This window comes from Solanum pennellii, chromosome 2, assembly GCF_001406875.1.
Source record: "Solanum pennellii chromosome 2, SPENNV200".
Classification (NCBI taxonomy): Eukaryota; Viridiplantae; Streptophyta; class Magnoliopsida; order Solanales; family Solanaceae; genus Solanum; species Solanum pennellii.
In genome coordinates this window covers 53,145,157-53,167,500 of record NC_028638.1, presented here as the reverse complement: position 1 = coordinate 53,167,500, position 22,344 = coordinate 53,145,157, and the positions used below count along the sequence as shown (strand labels likewise).

Here is a 22,344-nt window from a genome sequence, read left to right as displayed (position 1 = left end):
TTGTAGTCATCACTGAAAAATATATATGATAATAACTATATAAAAGACAACTCATTCTTTAATGTGAAAAATAAAATAGATAATTTTTGCTTGAAATATTATAAGTCAAATATATATTTATCACAAATGCACATTTGTTATAGCATAACTATAAAATGACTTTGGGAATTTTTTTCTTCATTCTTTTTCATTAAATAATTTATTTATTAAAAGTTTTTAAAATACTAAAACGGATGTCTAATATAATAGACCATATAATATATCTTTTAAGATATTGATATCTAACAACTATGGGTGTGTTTGGGATGGAGGAAAACGTTTTTCTGAAAAATAAGTAGATATTAGATTTATTTTCTAATGTTTAGTTGGTGAGTAGAAAATATTTTCCGAAAATATTTTTTAATGTTTAATTTATGAATGAAAAATGTTTTTGAGAGACATCTTTAATTTTTATTAGAGTAAAAAATAATTTATGAAATTGAAAATATTTTTTAAAATTAAAATTAGTATTTATTTTTTTGGGGTGGTGGTGAGGTGGGGGAGGGGGGAGGAGTGAAAAAATAAACATTTGAAGTTGATAGTATTTTTAAAAAATAAAATTAATATTTTTTTTGGGGGGGGGTTGGAGGTTTGGGGGGAGGGGGTTAGGAGTTTAAAAATAAAAATTGAAAATTGAAATTTTTTTTAAAAAGCAAAATTAATTTTTTGGGGAGGGGTGGGGTTGGGGGAGGGTGGTCAGGGATCGGGTGAAAAAATAAAATTTTGAAATTGAAATTTTNGGGGGCAGGGATCTGGATATTTTTTTAAAAAAATTGATTTTTTTCCAAAAAAAAATGTAATTTGAAATTGGAGGAGAGTTTTGGAAAATGTTTTCTATTATTTTCCTTAATTTTGAGAAAATGAGTTAATTTAAAAAATATTTTCCAAAATTTTTATTTCAACCAAACATGAAAAAATTGAAAAACATTTTTCCTCCTTACCAAACACACTCTATGAGAAGTGTAATATTATACCTTTCAACAGTGATAATGATTATCATCCCACATTTTTCAGCAGAAGTAAAACAAAAAGGGAAATGTTGTTGAACTTTTATGTTCAATAAATAAAAAAAGCTCAACAACGAATCCATAAGTACAATAATACCTTTGCATAACATTTAGTAAATACCCGGAAAAGAATAATTGCTTTCCTAGCCTCTTATATATAGTTAGTAAAGTAATTAGTAAAGTAATATATATATATATATATATATATTGTATTTATGATGATTAAAAAATAGATACTTAAGTTAAAAATGGTTGAAAGTTTGAAATGGGCCACTTCAACTACAAATTCGAAATATAATTTTTTGGGAAAATTGTATATAATAGCAAACTAATAACCTAAAATAAATGGAATAGCTAGGGTTTGATTTAATTGTGCTTCATAGCAAACGTTAGCTAGAATTTGCCAGGCGTCTCTGTCCCAAAAATCTCGCTCGCCTCTCTCGCTTTATAGAGAAGTGTATAAATTCTGTTTCTGTTTTGTATAAAGCGAGAGAAAATTGTATATATACATGCAAAAATATATATCTTCGTGTTATACACTTAATTATACAATTTACAAACATTTTACTTCAAATATTGCAGAGAAAAAGGCCAACGAATTATACAATTGTAGTGAAATACAATTTTCTCTAGCTTTATACAACAGAAGTGTATATATATTGTGTTTCTGATTTTGTATAAAGCGAGAGAAAAACATATATCTTCTTGCTATACACTTATAATTATGCAACATACATACATTTTAATTCGATTCGACTATATGCAAAGCAAATTTTATAAAAAATATTGCAGCGAAATAGGCAGCGAATTATACAATTGTGCATTATACAATCGCAGTGAAATACGATAGCGAATTATACAATTTCAGCGAAATAGGCCAGCGAATTATCTAAATTAGGCCAGCAAATTACACAATTGTATATGTATAGCGAATTTACAGTTTTATGTTTGCTATGAAGCGCAATTATGCAAACTTTGCTATAATATACAAATATGAATTTTTTGTTTGCTATATGTGAAAGTTGCCCTAATTAGTTTTGGATAGAGAAAGAAAATATATATACTTTTGGCTAAATTTTATATTTCAAAAATTTATTAAATAATATAAATTCATAATTTTATATTTATGAATAAAAATTTTGAATTATAAATTTTATACTTTAAATTAATCTATAAAAAATGCACAAAGTTAAATAAGTATATGGGATGATAACGAATTTCACATTATCAATGGAATAGACTTTTTTTAAAAAATTAAAATAAATAAATCTGTTTAGAATAAAATTTACAAAAGTCTTTCAATTATGTATTAACTAGTTTTTGGAAACCAAAAAAAAAAAATAGTTTTTGTTTTTTACGCGTCTATTTCTTAAAACGCGTGTTAGAAATCTATAAAATACGGTACCTGGGCATTGTGTAAGTCAGAAAGTCATGCTCATACGCTACCGGCGGCGTTCTCCGGCGCCAGACTACGCTGCGTATGTCGCCGACGAAGCAAAACTGTAAACCCTAAGTTAATTTTCTCCATGTATCTGCGTCTTTCCTCCATTAACTGTTTTGTGACAATGTCAGATTTTCTTTGAATTCTTGCCTGCATTCCTTTTAAGAAAAATCAAGAACTTACCTATCTTTTTGAAGTTACACCTGTATTGCTAAGGCATATTTACAGGAAATAATGTAATTGTTATTTTCAAGAATATATTGACATTGCAAATATAAAGAAATTCAAGAAAACTTTCTTTCTCCAAAAAATTCTGTTGTTTTTCGTACTGTGTTGAAGATGTTCTAGAATTTGTTTTTGAGGCTTTTTATCTTGTATGATTTCAGAAGGGTTGTTGAGGAGTTGGTTTGGTAGTTGTTGTTGAAGTCTCCACTCACACAACTTTTAAAGATAGTGTACTGATGTTCATGATGCTGACATCATCTTTTCTATTGTATTGATGCCGATGTACATAATTTCTTTGCCCAACAACTATGATGTACATAACTTGGAATGGTCGTTGTAGTCATAGGATTGCATGCATTACTCAACTAACAGGCGGTTCTGGCGGTTTGTGTTCATTTGTTTGCATGTATAATCCGGAAGCCCAATGAGGGTTTTGCATTCTCTGAAAGAATCTCCCTTGTGCGTCCCACTGTCTCCTTCAAAATTGTTGACATTGAAAGGCCTGTCTCTGTTATACTAGCTAACTTAAGGATATGTCCCATCTGGTTTCTTTGATTTTGTAAATTTGTGTGCAGTGAGGATGAACGAATTTGCACACATGCTTCTCCTTCTCTCTGTTGCCGCTATCGTCCACTGGGATTTTCATTCCTCTGAGTTCCCTTAACAAATTGAATTAAATGGAATTCAACAGATGGTTCATTCAAGCTCACGGCAGGTCTTGATGTTTACATAATGAATGTATACGGGCCCAAATTAATGGATAAGAGATGTGATAAGTTATCTTTTTTACATATTGTTTCTTTAACAACCACTGTTTAATCTTAAGATTTGGTTAACATTTACTATAATCTGGAGACCATGTTCTCAGGGTACCATGTGTCTTTTCAGTAATGTGTAAAATGATGTTATTCTTTTCTTTACATTTGCCATCTAGTTATACAATTAGTTGTGTTGAAGTAGGTGAAAGTACAAGGCACAATAAGTATATGAATATATGTGATGCAGGTCAGTAGTATTGTTTTTTTTAGTGTTGTAATCTAATATTGTGTAGGTGATCAAGAAGAACGTATTTTCAAGTCAAAGATTCTAAATCTGCATAACTGTAAGTACTTCCTTTCCTCCAACCTCACTGCATTGTCTGTTTCTTCATCTAAAGCCGTTCTGGAGGACTTCTCCTATTGATATTACCAAGTGGCTCTATATCTATTCTCAGATTTGTCAACCAGAGCTTTGTATGTGAGAGGCACTGTTATTAGATATGATGTTCAACACTTTCTTTTCTTTAAAGTTGTTGATCACGTCTGTATGTAGGCATGTTTTGATTATTTGTTATTGCTGAAGTTGAGCTGGAACATACATATTCATGCTTAGGTACTTTTAGCCCAACTTATGGAGACAGCATATGTGCCTGTTTCTTTCATCTTTTATTGTGCTTTCTTTTTGACCGGACATTTCAATTAACTATTGTTTCGTCTACTTCCTTTACACCACTGACATCAAAATACTGCCATTCAGATGTTAAGCATGCTTTCCCAGCAAGCTTTGGCTTGAAAGGAGAGGCTCTGAGCTGAGATGACCTTTCTTTGTTGAAAATTGTTACTAAAACTCATGGGATCGAAAGGTTTGAAGGTAAAGTTCTTTTAGTATCCATTAGGATAGGTATAAAAATACTAATCTGGTCTTTGTCTATGCCATTTTGTGTTTTGAGTTGTTGATTGTAGACAAGAAAATCTTAAGAATTATTGATACAATGAGCTATGCTCTCCTCTTGGGTGGATGAGGACTTGGATAAATTGATTGATACTGGAAATCGAGGTAAAATAGATGAGCTTATAAGGAATAAGAAGAGTAGAAGAAGTCATACAACTCTTCCATTTTTCCAGCACAAGAAGTTCTTTGCAACAATTGAGTCTGCAAGAAGGAAGCAGGAAATAATAATATTAAGACTGTTAATGATGTGCCACTCTTGCCAGGTAAGTTGTCTTGTAGTGCTTGTTTGTGCTAATAATCAACGATGACAGGAAATGTGTGCAACTAATTAATGTTCCTTTCCATCGTGTAGAAACTAAAGCTGCATGGGGACTGCATCATTCTGTAGAAACTATCTGGTCGGAGCTTCCATGGCAGTCCCATCATGTGAGCAATCTTCCACCCCAAGTTGTGGTGACGGCGTATTTTCTGATTTACTGTAATGTTATCAAATTTCTTGGGAGGGTTAGGTCTTTTTCGATATTATCTCAATCAAATAAATTAGTTACTTTCACGATCTGATGGTTCTCTCTTCAGGCCAAGTGCGAAAATAAAACTTGTTAACATCTGAAATAACAAATTACAAGGAAAAGGGGAGTGCACAAGTCCACACGATGGGGAGTCAAAATAAGGTAAACTGTTCCTGCCATTTGTTCATGCCTGACTTGAATAAGAGCTGAAATTTTTCAGTGCATGTTTCAGTTAATTGGCTTCATTTGTTTCACCCACTTTTCAAGATTATCTTAGACTGCGTTATTACTGATCATGAAAACATTAGATATTACATTGTCTTTTTCTAAGTCTCCTAGGCCATGTAGTCTCTTTCAATTTCTGTCTTTGCTATGTATGCATGGATGAGAACGACAGTAAGTTTTAGTTTCTTTGACATTGATTTAATGCATTTTGATGTGCACAAAGTCGTGCTCAATTTATTATTTTACGTCCTCAACTGAAGTTGTGTACTTTCTCTGAAGGATCATCTGAAGTTGTACCTTCTGTTGAAAGATCATCTGAACTTGTCCCTTCTTTTGAAGGATAATCTGAAGTCGTATGTATCTTCTTTTGGATGGTCATCTGAAATGGTACTTCTCTTTGAAGGATCATACACAGTTGTAAGGATCATCTGAAGTTGTACTTCCTTTTGAAGGATCATCTGAAGTTGGATCACGAGTTTGAACAATTTTCTGACATTGAACAGCGAAGTAGATCTCATATATGTTCACTTTTTTTTGTTGAACCTAAACTTCCCAGGATAAGTTTATATGATTTTACTTTGGGGTCTTCAAAGAATTATGTGGAACATAGGTGTGATAGTTGTTGGCATTTATGACTTAGACTCCTGTTTTATGCTTACCCTATCATTTCTGCTCCCCTTTAAATGAATTTTGCAGTTTTTTTTTTTTTTTACGAATCTACATCAATTTTTGTAAATCTAGATATGTGCTGCATCAATCATCTTGGGAGCCTTGCTATCTTTCCGAGATAGTGACATTCAGCTGTATATTGATTTTTTAGTAGGGTCAGGGTAGAGGGGTGGCTCATTTTCTCAGGAGTTTGAAACTTGCAGGTCAATCTCGGTCATCTAATTCAATAAAAAAATTTTGTTTTTCAGAATTAGTAGAAACCTACCAAAATATTTAGGTTGATCTTCATTCCTCAGCGATGGAGATTGGAAATGCAGCTTTGACACTTTGATCTTTGCATTATTCTAGAGAGTAGTGTATGCTGTCTGGCCATTTTAACTAGCTTCGTATGCTTGCTTTACACCAGCTACATCAAAATACAACCATTAAGATTAATTGCATGCTTTCCCAGCAAGTTTTGGCTTTAAATGAGAGGCTCTAAGCTCTATTTGTGACGTTTCTTTGTTGACAATTGTTACTAAAACTCATGGGAATCCAAATGGATATTGTAAGATTTCAGGTAAAGTTCTTTTGAGTTTTAGTTTGTAGGATCCATTAGGATAGGTGTAAAACTACTTACTTGGCCGTCTTTGTTCTTGCCAATATTTACAGGTCGACAAGCGTTTATTCCTTGGAATTGATGATTGTAGACAAGATGTTGGTAGAATAGGTAATTATGTATAAGCCTACATGATACAAGTGTTGACTATTGTTTGCTAATAAGGTAATTTCTTGGATTTTTCTCTTTGTAATCATTGTTCGTGATGTATTTTACAACCAACCAGTTTAAAGGAAGCAAATGCACTCCAATTACTTCTAACTTTCTCACAATTCAAACAAATAAATATTGATCTACTTCTACTCTGTCCTGATTGATCTTTTGGTTTCCATATATAATTTGGAAGACGAATGAAGGTCTTGCATTCTCTGAAATAGTCCTTGCGAATTTCCCTTGTGCTTCCCAGTGTCTCCTTCAAAATTGTTAATATTGAAAGGTCAGTCTCTGTTATACCAGCTAATTTAAGGATATTTCCTTCTGGTTCCTTCGATTTTGTAAGTTTGAATGCAGTGAGGATGATATACTTTGCACATGTGCTTCTCCTTCTCTGATGCTGCTATTGTCCAGTGGGGTTTGGCATTCCTCTGAGTTCCCTTAACAAATTGAATTGAAGTGATTCTTCATTCAAGCTCTCAGGATACCTTCTCAGGTCCTAACTACAGGCCCAAATTAATGGATAAGGGATGTGATAAGTTATCTTTTCTACACTTTGTTTCTGTAACGACCTGTTAAGCTTTGCAGGTCCTTCAGTATTTCCGCGTCCACTTATTTCAGTATGTTGTTCTGGCAAAAGAAATCGGAAGACTTATATTTGGTTGACATTTACTATATCGTATCTTTGTTTTGCACAGTGTTATTGTTTTCCTTGACCTTCGTATAAAGGAAATTCGACTTTAATGATAGCCAAGCTTACTCTTTAGTACCCCTACTTAATCTTATGTACTCTTGTGATGTTTGACGGAGTCATCTGTTAATAGGGGGAGGCTGCTGTTTTATTTCCAGACGGATTTGGTGATAGACGTGTGGAGGGTAAATACTTGCTGCCAAATATGCCCGTGAAAACAGGATTCCTTACCCGGGCATATGTCTAGGCATGCAAATTGCTGTGATCGAGTATGCTACATCCATTCTTGGGTTTCAATATGCGAACAGTACAGAGTTTGATACCAACACTCACAATCCTTGTGTAATTTTTATGCGGAAATTAGTTCTGATACTTCCCCTTTATCATGAATTTCCCTCATGATATTCATGTGTTTTAGGTCTCATTTTAGTAGCAGCTATATCATTCTGTTGACCATGTTCACAGGGTTCAAAAGCGCATATGGGTGGTAGCATGCGTCTTGGATCAAGAAGAACATATATTTTTGATGAAGTATGGTGATTTCATTAGAAGGCATCAAGAAGATGCAAGGCAAAAATATAATTTTCTAAATAACTAAAGAGACAAAGTCCAAAAAAAGATCAACATGATCATAGGGCCTGGGTGAACCAACTATATAAGTAGACTTAATAGTTGGATTAAGAATGGGGTTAGGAATTGAAATCCCATCAAAACATGTACGATTCCTTTCATTCCAGATGCACCAAAAGATAGTAGCAGGCACCATGCGTCATGTTTTTTTGATGGGTTTCCCAACTCTCCACGAACACCAGCTCTCATAGGCTTCTTTAGTACTATTTGGCATGACCCAGGTAGTTCCAGAAACTGATAAGAATATACTTCATATGCCTGCTGCTACTTTACAGTGCAAAAATAGATGCCTTCCAAAAACTGATAAGAACGTATTTTCAAGTCAGAGATTCTAAATCTGCATAACTGTAAGTACTTCCTTCAACCTTACTGCATTGTCTGTATCTTCATCTGAAGCCGTTCTGGAGGACTTCTCCTAATGATATTACCAAGTGGCTAAACTATATCTTTTCTCGGATTTGGCACCCGGAGCTTTGTATGTGAGAGGCACCATCATAAGCATGATGTTCAACACTTTTTCATCTTTAAACTTGTTGACCACTTCTGTATGTAGGCATGTTTTGATTATTTATTGTTAAGCTGGAACATACATATTCATGCTTAGGTACTTTTAGCCCATCTTATGAAGACAACATATGTGACTGTTTCTTTCATCTTCTATTGTGCTTTCTTTTCGACTGGCCATGTCAATTAACTATTGTTTTGTCTACTTTCTTTTCACCAGCGACATCAAAATATTGCCATTCAGATGTTATGCATGCTTTCCTAGCAAGCTTTGGCTTGAAAGGAGTGGTTCAGAGCTGTATTTCCAGCCTTTCTTCATTGAAAATTGTTACTAAAACTCATAGGATGCCAAATGGATATCGAAAGGTTTGAAGGTGAAGTTCTTTTGTACCTTGGAATTGATGATTGTAGACAAGAAAATCTTAAGGATTATTGATACAATGAGCTATGCTCTCCTCTAGGGTGGATGGGAACTTGCATAAATGGATTGATACTGGAAATCGAGGTAAACCAGATGAGCTTATAAGGAAGAAGAAGATTAGAAGGAGTCATACACTCTTCCATTTTACCATGGCAAGAAGTTCTTTGCCATAAGTGAGTCTGCAAGAAGGAAGCAGGAAATAAGAATATTAAGACTGTTAATGATGTGCCACTCATGCCAGGTAATTTGTCTTGTAGTGCTTGTTTGTGTTAATAATCAATGATGACAGGAACTGTGTGCAACTAATTAATGTTCCTTTCCATTGTGTAGATACTAGAGCTGTAAGGAGACTGCATCATTCTGCAGAAACTATCTGGTCGGAGCTTCCATGGCAATCATCCCATCAATGTGATCAATCTCCCACCCCAAGTTGTGGTGACGGTGTATTCTCTGATTTACCGTGATGTTATAATTTCTTGGGAGGGTTAGGTCTGTTTCTGACATTATCTCAATCAAATAAATTAGTTACTCACTCGACCTGATGTTTCTCTCTTCAGGCCAAGTGTGAAAATAAAACTTGTTTAACATCTGAAATAGCAAATTACAAGGTCAAGGGGAGTGCACAAGTACACGCGATGGGGTGTCAAAATAAGGTAAACCATTCCTGCCATTTGTTCCTGACTTGAATATGAGCAGAAATTTTTTGGTGCATGTTTCAGTTAAAGAAAAAGAAAAACGAAAAACTAATCTTTGGTTAACAATTACTAAATTCAATGTTTGTTTTTTACGGTGTTTTTGTTTTCCTTGACCCTCGTAATGCAGATACAATTTTGATATTTCTTTTCAAAGGACCAATACAAAAATTACTTAATAACATAGCTACGAGTTTTGACAGTGCTTCTGACATTGAGCAGCGAAGTAAATCTCAGATATATTTACTGTCTTTGTTGAACCTAAACTGCCTAGATAAACTTTATATGATTTGACTTTGGAGCCTTTAAAGATATCCGTGGACTCCTGCTTTATGCTTACCCAATCATTTCTGCTTCCCTTGAAATGAATTTCACAGTCTTTTTTTTTTACAAATTTACATCAACTTTCGTAGATCTTGATGTTTGTTACATCAATCTTCTTGGAGCCTTGCTATCTTTAGGATATTGTGACGTCCAGCTGTATATGATTTTGAGTGGGATCAGGGTAGAGGGGTGGCTCATCAGGAGTTTGAAACTTGTAGGTCCATCTGGGCCATCTAATTCACAAGAAAAATTTCTGTTTTTTTCAGAAAAAATAGAGCCCTAGCAAAAAATTTTAGGTTGATCTTCATTCTTCGGCTCTGGAGGTTGGAAACGCAGCTTTGACCTAACAAATATGCTAACACTGTTGATCTTTTGCATTATTCTAGAGACTCAAGAGCTTTTGAGGATACCTTTTTATGTACCCTTTGTTTCAAAAGGTATCAACTTACCTCCTTCAGGTTAGGCTCTAAGGAATTAACAAAATTCTTATTTTTCTTTGATTAGTGAAGGAAGTGGGAGCAATGTAAGCAGAGGACTGTGTTTGGTTCCTCTTAGTTTTTCGACTGCAGACCATGCTCTAGATCAAACTTGAGAACTGTTGCACTTTTTAGGGTTACAGAATTTTGTTTTAACTGATTACATTGTCGGATTCTGTCGACATTTTGCTATGAACTGGATAGGAAGCTACTGACTTCAATGCCATGTTATTTGTTAAAAGCACTGGTCATCACTTGCTCGGAATTTTTACTTTGTGTACCATACGTAGGTTAAGAGAGAAGTGGTTTGACTTAACGCCATGAGAAAAGAAACAAAAGGTTAGGTGGGGAAGGTGTGGTTCTTCTCTTTTTTTTGATGAAGTAAGTAGATTCATTTCAAGGCATCAAGAAGATGCAAGCTTTACAAGGAATAAGGATAGATCATTTAAGCTCACAAAAAAAGGATTTGTAGCCTCTTCCTAAGCTATAGAGCTAACAAAATCCAAGAAGAGTTCTAAATTATTTACAGGGGTCAGTTTGGACCAACTAAAAAGGCTAACTAGACATCTGCCTCGCCAGAGATCTCTAGAAGTTGAAATTCCATCAAAACATCTTTTGTTCCTCTTTGTCCATAAACACCAGAAGATAACACCAGGGATCATCATCAACATACTCTTGGTGGCTTTGTCAACATCCCATGAATTCCAACTTTCAAGAGCATCCCTAACAAAGAAAGGCATGACCAAAGAAAGGCCAAAAAACAACAAAACATATTCCATAGGTGAGAGGCAGCTGGGCGGTGCAGTAGCTAGTGGTTGACACTTTCTGTGTGCTTGTGGCATAAATAGCATCGGTTAGCAAGCTGGAATTTCCTTTTGGAGAGATTATCCTGTGTGAGGCATGAGTTATGTAGTGCAGTCCGACTGAAACAGATCACTTTGGTAGGTAATTTTGTCTTCCATATATGCAGGTGTGGTTCTTCTCTTTATTGAGTATACTGTCGCGATTCTCTAGACTTAAAGTAACTCTGCCGGTGAGAGCAATTGCAGTATCAACATTTATCACTTTCTTTTCTCTCAAGCTACTTTGGAAAACCTAGATAAGAATATAGTTGTTGAAGTATCCTCCTCATCTGTTGCTATTCCATTCCCTGCTCCTCTTTTCAGATACACCTGTGAATTGTGAGATAAAGAAAAAGAGGCGCAGGGCCCAGAGTTGGAAAGCTACACTGGAGAGTGCACTGTCAGGAGAGAGATTGGATTTTTGCAGAATCTAGGAAAAACAGATGGAGAGAAATTCTTTGCCAAGAGTTTGTCTTCAAGAAAGGCAGCGAGAAATAATAATAAGAAGACTGTTCATGATGTGATACTCATGCCAGGTAAGTTGTCCTTCAGTGCTTGTTTGTGTTAGTAATCAATGGTCACAGAAAATGTGGGCAACTAATTGATATTCTTTTCCATCATGCTGAAACTAGACCTGTAAGGAGACTGCATCATCTGCAGAAGCTATCTGCTCGGAGCTTCCACAGCAGTCATACCATCAGTGTGATCAATCTTCCACTTCAAGTTGTGGTGAAGGGGTATCACGATGTAAGGTAATGATATCAAATTTCTTGGGAGGGTTAGGTATATTTCTGATATTATCTCAATATAAAAAAAATATGTTGGTTACTCAAACAACCTGATGTTGCTCTCTTCAGGCCAAGTGTGAAATGGAACTTGTTAATATCTGGATTAGCAAATTCTCAAGCTTAAGGGGAGTGTACAAGTACACGCGATGGGGAGTTAAAAGAAGGTAAACCATTCCTGCCATGTGTTCCTGACATGAGTAAGAGCTGAACTTTTCTAGTGCATGTTTTTGGTACATCTGTAGTAACAAATTACAAGGTAAAGGGGAGTGCACAAGTCCACGCGATGGGGAATAAAAATAGGGTAAACCGTTCCTGCCATTTGTTCAGGTTAGTGCATGTTTCAGTTGATTGGCTTCATTTGTTTCACCCACTTTTCAAGATTATCTTAGACTGTGTTATTACTGATCATGAATGCATTAGGTATTACATTGTCTTTTTCTAAGTCTCCTAGGCTACGTAGCCTCTTTCAAATTCTATCTTTGCTATGTGTGGATGGATGGCAACGATGGTAAGTTTTAGTTTCTTTGACATTGATCTAATGAGTTTTGATGTGCAGAAAGTTGTCCTCGATTTATTATTTTACTTCATCACCTGAAGTTGTGTACTTTCTTTTGAAGGATCATCTGAAGTTGTACCTTCTTTTAAAAGAACATCTGAAGTTGTACCTTTTTTTGAAGAATCATCTGAAGTTGCATCTTCTTTTGGATGATCATATAAAGTTGTACTTTCTTTTGAAGCATCACCCACAGTTGTACTTTCTTTTGAATGGTCACCTGAAGTTGTACTTTCTGTTTTACGAGATGGATTACGAGTTTGAACAGTGTTTCTGACATTGAGCATATTCACTGTTTTTGTTGAACCTAAACTGCCCTAGATAAACTTTATATGATTTGACTTTGAAGCCTTGAAAGATCTCTGTGGAATTTAGGTGTGATTTTTGTTGGCATTATGACTTAGACTCCTGTTATATGCTTACCTAATCATTTCTGCTTCCCTTTAAATGAATTTTACTATAATCTATAGACCATGTTCACAGGGTTCAAAAGCGCATATGGGTGGTAGCATGCGTGTTTTCAAGTCAAAGATTCTACATTTGGTAGTTGTTTCTAAAACTCACGGGAGGCTGAATGGATATCGTAAGGTTTTGAAGGTAGAGTTTTTTTGAGTTTTAGTTGGTAGTATCCATTAGGATAGGTATAAACCTACTAACTTGGTCTTTGTTCTTGGCACTGTTTGCAGGACGGCATTTGAAGGTAAAGTTCTTTTGAGTTTTAGCTGGTAGTATCCATTAAGATAGATATAAACCCATAAGTCTACTAACTTGGTCTCTTTTCTTGGCAGTGTTAACAGGTTGACAAGTGTTTGTACCTTGGAATTGATGATTGTAGACAAAATCTTGGTATAACAGGTAATTCTGCGCAAAGCTACCTGCGATTTTAGAAATCTTATGGTGTGCTGTCTCGTTGTCATTGAGTTGATAAATAAGGAGTAGTATCTGCATCTGGATTACTTAGAAGTGGCTCTAACAAGTTTTTACTCTGGTTTTTGATAACTTCTGCAGTGTGTTAGAATCCACATTGTTTGGAGAACGAAAATCCACAAACTCTGCGCACCCCCTTACATCTAATGCTTTACCTACAGAGGATGATTTACTGGATAACAAATTCAGTGCTTCAGCTAGATCCAGTTATAAATCAGACTGCCTGTTAGGTTCTGGATTAGAGGAGTCTTAAACAATTGTAGCTGGCAGATCAACAGAGGATGCCTCATTTTGGGGAGTCTCTTGAACTTCATAAGATTCAAATGTGATGCATGTGAGAAGGAAAGCATTTATGTGGAGCTGTTCTTTGCACAGAAGCCTGATATGATCATCTTATCGATTTCTTTAAACAGATTGCTGAAAAATATGGTTCTGGCCTGCCATCTTTTAGTTGAGACTGTCTCCTCTGCCACCATATCCTGAGTGTGCTATTGTGAAGTCTAACTCTGAGCATGAAGTTAATATGTTTTGGTTTGGTTAAAGCAGGACTTGATTCTGATTCACAAGCTGCCAACATCTGTCACACTTCTTGCGGTAACATTCTCTAATACTTGTCTTTGTCATATTATACACTCAAGAAGTTAAGTACATGTAAACCATTTGCAAATCAGTCCTAGAAGTGAAAGGTGTTGTAGTTATTAATACAGGATTAGTTGCTCACCTACATTCTCAAACCTTTTACTACACTTTATAGCTTATTCTCTTCAACATTCATATTCCTCCCTCTGAATGATATATGCCTATCTACATGTGGAAAACAACTCCTGACGAGCACTTCTTCTCAGGTTTCTTGCTCCATTCTGAGGTATCAATAACAGTTTATATCAGTTATGTGCTGCATCTTGTTGAAAGCAAGAAAGATTTTTGAGGGTTTAAGCCTTTCAAGTGTCATTTGTGGCGCATTGTCTCTTAATGTTCAAATTCCCGTAAAGGATGAGTATTTACAGGCAAAAATCTCTTTATAGTAGATAGTCCCTGCATAGCATAACTCCTTTATTATTCCCCGCGTTAGGATCCCTACATTATTATTTATCACATAGCAGTTTTTACATTATTATCACTGCGTAAACATTCCCTGCATGACTAATACTTTAACCAAATAGTCTTACTCTTTTTTATTGCAATTTTGTGATATTTCTGAAGAAATGGAGAGTGTCATAGGGTGCTTTATCTTTTGTTCCATCACATTGTGATCGTCTGGGAGTGTATATTCTTATGTAGAAACTGAGGCCCATGACAAAATGAACGTGAGTCCCTTTTTACATAGTCAATGATTATTATCTTTGAACATTACACTAATTGTCATGTTGTACAGCATGCTGCATATGAGTGAATTCATTCGTTTTGAAGAACTGCTTGAGTAGGTAATGATTGCCTAATAACTCATTGATGTGTCATTTCAATGTAATGTGTGTAACTTAGTGAATTATTAGGTCCTATCTGGACAAAAGAGGACAACAACCTATCTTGATTTCGAGCAAGATTCAGTACGTTTATGGTCATCTAATTTGAAATGGATTTTCCTTGTGCTGCTTGGCTTGTGAGGGGGAGACTTAAAACTCTTATATAGGGAAAAAATATTATTGAATTGTTGTTGTGTCTAGTATACAATCCTTTACCTAGTAGGATACTATTTAGTATTCCTATTCCTTTTCTAATAGGATTGTATGATTATTTTCCTATTCTAATATGATTGTATAAATCTATTTCTATTCCAATATGATTGTATAAACCTATTCCTATTCTAACACTCCCCCTCAGCAATTCATGTACCTAGCTTGTTAAAATGTAATTAACACGAGGACCGATGAGGCACCTGATGAGATATCCGCAAGTTGTTCGGTCGACTTCACAAAATTGACAGTCAATCTCAATGTGAGATGTGCTTGTCTTCTCATTAAATACTGGATTTGATGCATAATGTTAGTAAAGATAGAGATAAAATTTCAGTGTTGAACCAAACCTGCAAAGACTGCTTCAAAGCATAGAATGACTCACATAATCGACATATAAGGCTACTTAACTCCCCCGTGCAACAAAGTGCTCAAAACCTAGTATAAAGTATATGGATCATGTTGGAATCAATAGATGAGTTGATATTAAACAAGTCAACCAAAGAAATTTGCCGAAACATGCTCATATGCCGGAGTATGAGATTTGGTGGCTAAAAGTGGTCACAATGTAAGAAATAAAATTATATGGGTAGGGTCGGAATGATGTCATGACCCAACTAGAAAATAGAAATTATATAGGATAGTTCGAATTGATGGAACGATCCCATTGACAAAGAGAAATAATATGGGTAGGGTCGGAATGTGGCACAACACAATGAAAAAGAGAAATTATATGAGTAATGAAAAAGAGAAATTATATGGGTAGGATTGGAATGATGGTACATATCTACGCAAATCAAATTTGAGGAGTCACCAGAAAGACGAATGGGACTACGCAAATCAAATCTGAGGAGTCACCGAAAAGACACATGGTGCTATGCAACTCAAATATGAGAAAGTAGTTCGGAAAAAGATTCACAGTACTACACAAATTAAATATGAAAAGTAATTCTGATAGATGCACGGTGCTACGCAGATAAGACATGCAAAAAAAAAAGTCACCAGAAGGATATCATGGTTAGACAAAAATTTAATATGAAAAAGTATTCACCGGAATGATAGGACGGTGTTACACAAATTAAATATGAAAAAGTAGTTATCAAAATGATGACACGTTGCTACACAAATTAAATATGAAAAAGTAGTCACCAGAATGATGGCACATTTGCTACATAAATTAGATATAAGAAAGTAGTCACCGAAGTGATGGCGCGGTGCTACACAAATTAGCTCTGAGAAAATAGTCACCAGAAAGATTCACAATGACCCAACTTTTTCTAACATAATCATTGGCCGGACGGGCGGCATTATATGAAAAATAGTTTGATTTTCTACCAAGATCATAGAGGCTCTCAACTAATAGGACATAAGAATTGGGCTGGAAGAGATTGCTCACACCTACATTCTGGAACCTTTTACTACACTTTAAGGTTATTTTCTTTAGCATTCCTTTTCCTACCTCTCAAGGATATATGTCTGTCTTAAGCGTGGAAAACAGAGAAGGGTAGTTGTTCCATTCTGAGGTATCAATAGCACAGTTTATATCAGTTTTGTGCTTCATCTTGTTGAATGCAAGAAGGATTTTAGAGGGATTAAGGCTTTCAAGTGTCATTTGTGCACATTGTCACTTAAGGTCCATTTTATGCTATAATTGGATTGATTGTAGCGAGTGAATCATGAATTTTTACTTCTGGGATTTTTTTTCTTCTCTTTTTGAATTATAGGGCCTTGAAGGTTGCATAGCTTCCAACTTATTTGGAGAAGTACTCATGACATCGTTCATGTTTTAGGAAATAGCCACTAGCTAACAAGATTCTCTTGCACGTGTTTCATCAGATATAATTGTTTTCTTGATAATACAGGTTTCTTGTATTTTGTACGTTAATCTAACTGATGTGGATCTGTAAGAATAAATTCTAGGGTTTAGTCCATCAACACTAACTAGCTCTCATATTTTACTGCTTCATTTAACTCTAAATCTTTCTTATAGAATCTTGCTTAAGTTTTTGTTTAAGTGCCATGTCATGTTGTCTAAATAATGTCTTTGCAACTGACAGCTTGCTGATGCAGATGGATCATCAACAGTACCCTATCAGTGAATCGGGTCTTGAAAAAACAAGGTTTGCAGGAATAATTTACTTTTTAATTTATGAATCTGGAGCTACCTTGATGCTCTCGCCTCCACCCACACCCCCACATATGATAAAGAGAAAGAACAGGGAATTAAAACCAAAAGTGATTTAAGATAATTTTCTTTATTCCTGTTCGCTTTGTGTTCATTTGTGTTGGAACAATAACTCCGATATGGATAGAGTGGAACAGATACAGAGGAATGAAGATCAATATGGCAGGCTAACTAATTTTGGTGAAGCATAATTGATGGATTGATTCCTGATATTGTCATTCCATTTATTTATATATTTTCGTAGGTGCAATTATGTACTGATGCATTGTTGTCTTCCGAATGTTCCTCATTGTTGAGGAGTTGAAGCAGATTCCATTGTGTGTTCAAGTGAGTCGAAAATTGCATTTAAGGAAATATCTGCATTGGAACTGCATTTGATGGTATGTTTAGGAGAACATTGCGTATTATCAATGACATCTTTTCGTTTGTTAGTGTGCTCACGGGTGACTAATTACTGTCCCTCTTGTCAACTTGGGTGCTCTGCATGAGAAAATTTCCATGTTAGGTTCGTCGAGTAGGATTTCCTCTGAGGATATTTCCTGTCTAGTTTACTTCTAAAGCCGTACTCATCTGATTGATCTTTTAGTTTGAATATATATTGTTGAAGTCCAAATCGGGTCTTTCATTTTCCGGAAGAGTCTCAACAAAGAATCTCCCTTGCACATCCCAGTGTCTCCTTCAAAATTATTGATATTGAAAGGGGTTCGCCTTTGATACACTGGCTAACTCAAGGATATTTCCTGTCTGGTTTCTTAGATTTTGTTCATTTGCTTGCAGTGAGGATGACCTGCCTTTGCACACGTGCTTTTTCTTCTCCTTGCCGCTGTTGTCCAATGGTTGGAATTCATTCGAGCTCCCTTAATAAATTGAATGCAAGCTTTCAGGATAAAGAGACGTGATAAGTTATCTTTTCTACAGTTTGTTTCTTTAAAAACCACTGTTTAATTTGCAGGTCCTTCAGTATTTTTCAGTATATTGTCCTGACAAAGAAAAACAGGAAACTAATCTTTGGTTAACATTTACTAAATTGGATGCTTTCCTTTTATGGTGTGTTTGTTTTCCTTGACCTTCGTAATGCAGGTTTCAATTCAAGATTTGTTTCTTAAGAACCAATACAAAAATTACTTAATAACATAGCTACGAGTTTTGACAGTGTTTCTGACATTGAGCAGCGAAGTAGATCTCAGATATATTCACTGTTCTTGTTGAATCTAAACTGCCCAAGATAAGTTTTATATGATTTGATTTTTAGGCCTTCAAAGAACTCTGTGGAACATAGCTGTGATTTTTGTTGGCATTGATGACTTAGTCTCCTGTTTTTTGCTTACCCAATTATTTCTGCTTCCATTAAGATGAAATTTGCAGTTTTTTTTTTTTACGAATCTACATCAATTTTTGTGAATCTAGACATTTGCTGCATCAATCATCTTGGGAGCCTTGCTATCTTTCCGAGATAGTGACATTCAGCTGTACTGTGATTTTTAAGTAGGGTCAGGGTAGAGGGGTCGCTCATATTCTCAGGAGTTTGAAACTTGCAGGTCAATCTCAGTCGTTTAATTCAAATGAAAATTTTCTGTTATTCAGAAAAAGTAGAATCCTACCAAAAAATTTAGGTTGATCTTCATTCTTCAGCTATGGAGGTTGGAAATGCAGCTTTGACACTGTTGATCTTTGTATTATTCTAGAGAGTAGAGACTCAAGAGCTTTCGAGGATACTTTTTTATGTACTCTTTGTTTCAAAAGGTATCAACTTACCTCCTTCAGGTTAGAGGTACTGTGTTAGTATCTTTTCTGTTCTTTGAAGAATTAAAAGAGTGAAATATATATTAATGATGATTTTCTTTGATGAGTGGAGGAAGTTGGAGCACATGTAAGTGGAGGACTGCGTTTTGTTCCCCTTAATTTCGACGACCATGCTCTAGATTAAACTTGAGAACGTTTGCACTTTTTAGGATTACTGAAATTTGTTTCACTGGTTACATTGTCTGATTTTGTAGACATTTTGCTATGAGTTGGATAGGAAGCTATTGACTTCAATGCCATGTCTTTGTGAAAATCTCTGGTCATTATACTCTGTATTTCTTCTTCATTTACCATATGTAAGTTATGAGAGGTTCTGATGTTCTGTTTATATTGGGCGTTAGTCTATCTGTTAGAGTTTCTTCAACAGGTTAGTCCATTTACACTAACTAGCTTTCATATTTCATGCCTTCATTCAATTTAACTTTAATCTTTCTCATGTGGAATCTTGCTTATATTCTTGCTTAAATGCCGTGTCATGGTATATGAAAAATTTATCTGCAATGCACTTAACTACCCCCCTATTTTTACATTACTCCCTTCCTCTCAATTTTCTTTTTATTATACAAGAATTGGAGGAGATGAAATTTCGAAGGATGGTGCTTTTATATTTGTTTTTCCCTTCATATGTTATCGTTAAGTTCAAGTGTTTTTGGAAGTTTTGCGAGATTTGATGCTTTTGTTTTATTAAAAGCTAGCAAAATCTAGAAGTTATTACGCTTTTCATTAGGAGCCTAAAAGGATTTCGCTTCTTTCTAGGAAAAGAAACACTTATTGTCTTACCTTTCCTAGTTTTATTGATAAATATTATTGTTTCGTAATTGATGAATGTAGAGGTTTCAAGAAATAATTGAGAGTGAATTTGTTGAATATTTTTAAGTTTAAAACTTTAAATATTATAATAAAAACTTGCTCATTTTTGTGGTGCTTTAATTCGAATTATACAACCCCAAAATTTCTATTTATTTATTTTTTACTTTCTAATGGTTATCGGTGGTATAATATTTTGGTGTTAATTTGATTTTATTACGCATAATTTTATAATTTTATACGTAGAGGTATTCTTAGGTGATCAAACATATAAATTTTATAATAGGTAGATTAGAAATGGTATGAAGCAGCATAGTTATGGGATGTTCTAGTCTCTCATTCTTCTTTTTAAGGCTTATCTTTTCACTAGTGTACTTACCCGCGACTTGTGCGAAATTAAATGTATTTTTTAAACAATTGATAGCCTTAATTGATTAATTTTCAATAAAAAGTGTATAAATTAAAACAATATCAATTAAGTCAAGGTCTTGATGTTGTCTATTCAAAAATTTGCTAGAAAGATATTTTCAAATTTTAATTTTTCGCTTGACATTTTGATAAAAAGAAGAAAAAAAAACATAAAAAGTATCTTAAGAAAAAAAATTAAGTTGTATCGGAGATTCTACTTTGCAATGGCAAAAAAAGAAGAATTGAAACACGGATCATATAATAAAAATGTATATTTATAAAAAGTCATGAAGTCATTAATAATTTGATGTGTATTTATCTACACTATTATATAAAATTTATCATAGATTAATAAAGTACTAATTTTTTTAGAGTACATGAAGTGTAGGTTGTAGAAAGGTATAGCGATAGTTGTATCCATGTTTGTCCCTAATACATGTAGCAGAGTGGAAGAGTTTTTCTAACATTAATCTAATTTTTATTGTAGTCATCACTAAAAAAAATCAATATATGATGATAATTATTCAAAAACAACTCCTTTAATGTAAAAAAATAAGATAGATAATTTTTACTTTAAATAATTAAAGAGTTTAAGAGTGGAAGAGTTTTTTTTTTTTTTTTTTTTACAGATACATACATTTAAAGAAGTGGAAGAGTTTTTTTTTTAATTATTATTTTGATAGGAGTGGAAGAGTTTAGGCCCGTTTGGATGGGCTTAATAAAAGAAGCTTTAAAAAAAGTACTTTTGAAAGTGCTGAAACTTATTTTTAAAATAAGCAGTTATGCGTTTGGATAAAAGTGCTGAAATTAAAAAAAAAAATTGTTATGTTTTTGGCAAATAAGTGCTGATAAACAATTTTTTAAATCAAAATGTCTGAAATACCCTTAAAAACTGTTAACATAATAAAAGTTAATTAATTTATATTTTACAGCCATAAATAATTATATTTTGCTATCATTCACATATTTCTTTATTATCACAAATTATTTATAAGAGGAATATAAATTTTTATTTAAGTTATATGTGCAACTTATTTTACATTTTAATAATATATAATTTGAATAGATCACTTGAAAGATTTAAGATGTTCATTCATTAGTAATAGTAATTGTCTTGACTTCAAATTGGAAGAAAAGGAAGAAGTATTAGTAGTTCACTTCAAATTGGAAGAACAGGAAGAAATTCAGTAGCTATGCCAAACGTGAAAAGGGAAAAATGGAACAAAGAGATTTTAGGGTTATGTGGGTAATCTGGAGATTGTATAAAAATATTAAGGGCAAAAAAGTAAAAATGTGGTCAACTTAAAACAGCTTATAAGCTAAAAAAAAAAAAGCACCCTACCCCAGCTTTTAACTTTTGGCTTAAAATAATTTTTTTTTAACTTAAAATAAGTTATTTTGAGTATTGCCAAACAGCTAAATAAGTCAAAAATCAGGTTTTAAATCAGTTTGACCAGCTTTTAAGCTGAGCCAAACATGCTCTTATTATATTAGTTTAATTATCATTGTAGTCATCACTGAAAAATATATATGATAATAACTATTTAAAAGATAACTCATTCTTTAATGTGAAAAATAAGATCGATAATTTTTGCTTGAAATAATTATAAGTCAAATATATATTAATCACAAATGCACATTTGTTATAGCATAACTATAAAATGACTTTGAGAATTTTTTCTTCATTCTTTGTCATTAAATAATTTATTTATTAAAAGTTTAAAAATACTAAAACGTATGTCTAATATAATAGACCATATAATATATCTTTTAAGATATCGATATCTAATAACTATGGGTGTATTTGGTATGGAGGAAAATGTTTTTCTGAAAAATAAGTAGATTGAATTTATTTTCTCATGTGTTGTTGGTGAGTAGAAAATATTTTTCGAAAATGATTTTGGTATTTAATTTATGATTGAAAAATATTTTTGAGAGACATCTTTTATTTTTACTAGAGTAAAAAATAATTTATGAAATTGAAAATATTTTTTAAATCAAAGTTATTATTTTTTTGGGGTGGTGGTGGGGTGGGGTAGTGGGT

General features: G+C 33.9%; 1 long non-coding RNA gene across 50 annotated transcripts in view; it reads left to right on the top strand.

Annotated features, from left to right (window-relative positions):
* Positions 1-2,395: 2,395 nt before the first annotated feature.
* LOC107010566 overlaps positions 2,396-22,344 on the top strand; it is a 61,086-nt gene continuing 41,137 nt past the window's right edge. For 5 of the 50 annotated variants that reach the window (XR_003576365.1, XR_003576370.1, XR_003576363.1 and 2 more), the window contains exons 1-19: positions 2,396-4,685; positions 4,775-4,848; positions 4,999-8,775; positions 8,863-9,063; positions 9,153-9,311; positions 9,380-9,475; positions 11,481-11,692; positions 11,789-11,908; positions 12,014-12,108; positions 12,187-12,271; positions 12,981-13,094; positions 13,184-13,197; positions 13,286-13,352; positions 13,506-14,018; positions 14,270-14,398; positions 14,628-14,731; positions 14,800-14,848; positions 17,155-17,217; positions 18,060-19,025. This is a non-coding gene — a long non-coding RNA (uncharacterized LOC107010566). Of the gene's footprint in view, positions 4,686-4,774; positions 4,927-4,998; positions 8,776-8,862; positions 9,064-9,152; positions 9,312-9,379; positions 9,476-11,284; positions 11,348-11,480; positions 11,693-11,788; positions 11,909-12,013; positions 12,109-12,186; positions 12,272-12,364; positions 12,453-12,980; positions 13,095-13,183; positions 13,198-13,285; positions 13,353-13,505; positions 14,019-14,269; positions 14,399-14,627; positions 14,732-14,799; positions 14,849-17,154; positions 17,218-17,526; positions 17,663-18,059; positions 19,026-22,344 lie in introns of all 50 variants that reach the window. The other 45 variants (XR_003576337.1, XR_003576335.1, XR_003576345.1 and 42 more) reach the window with 40 other exon arrangements.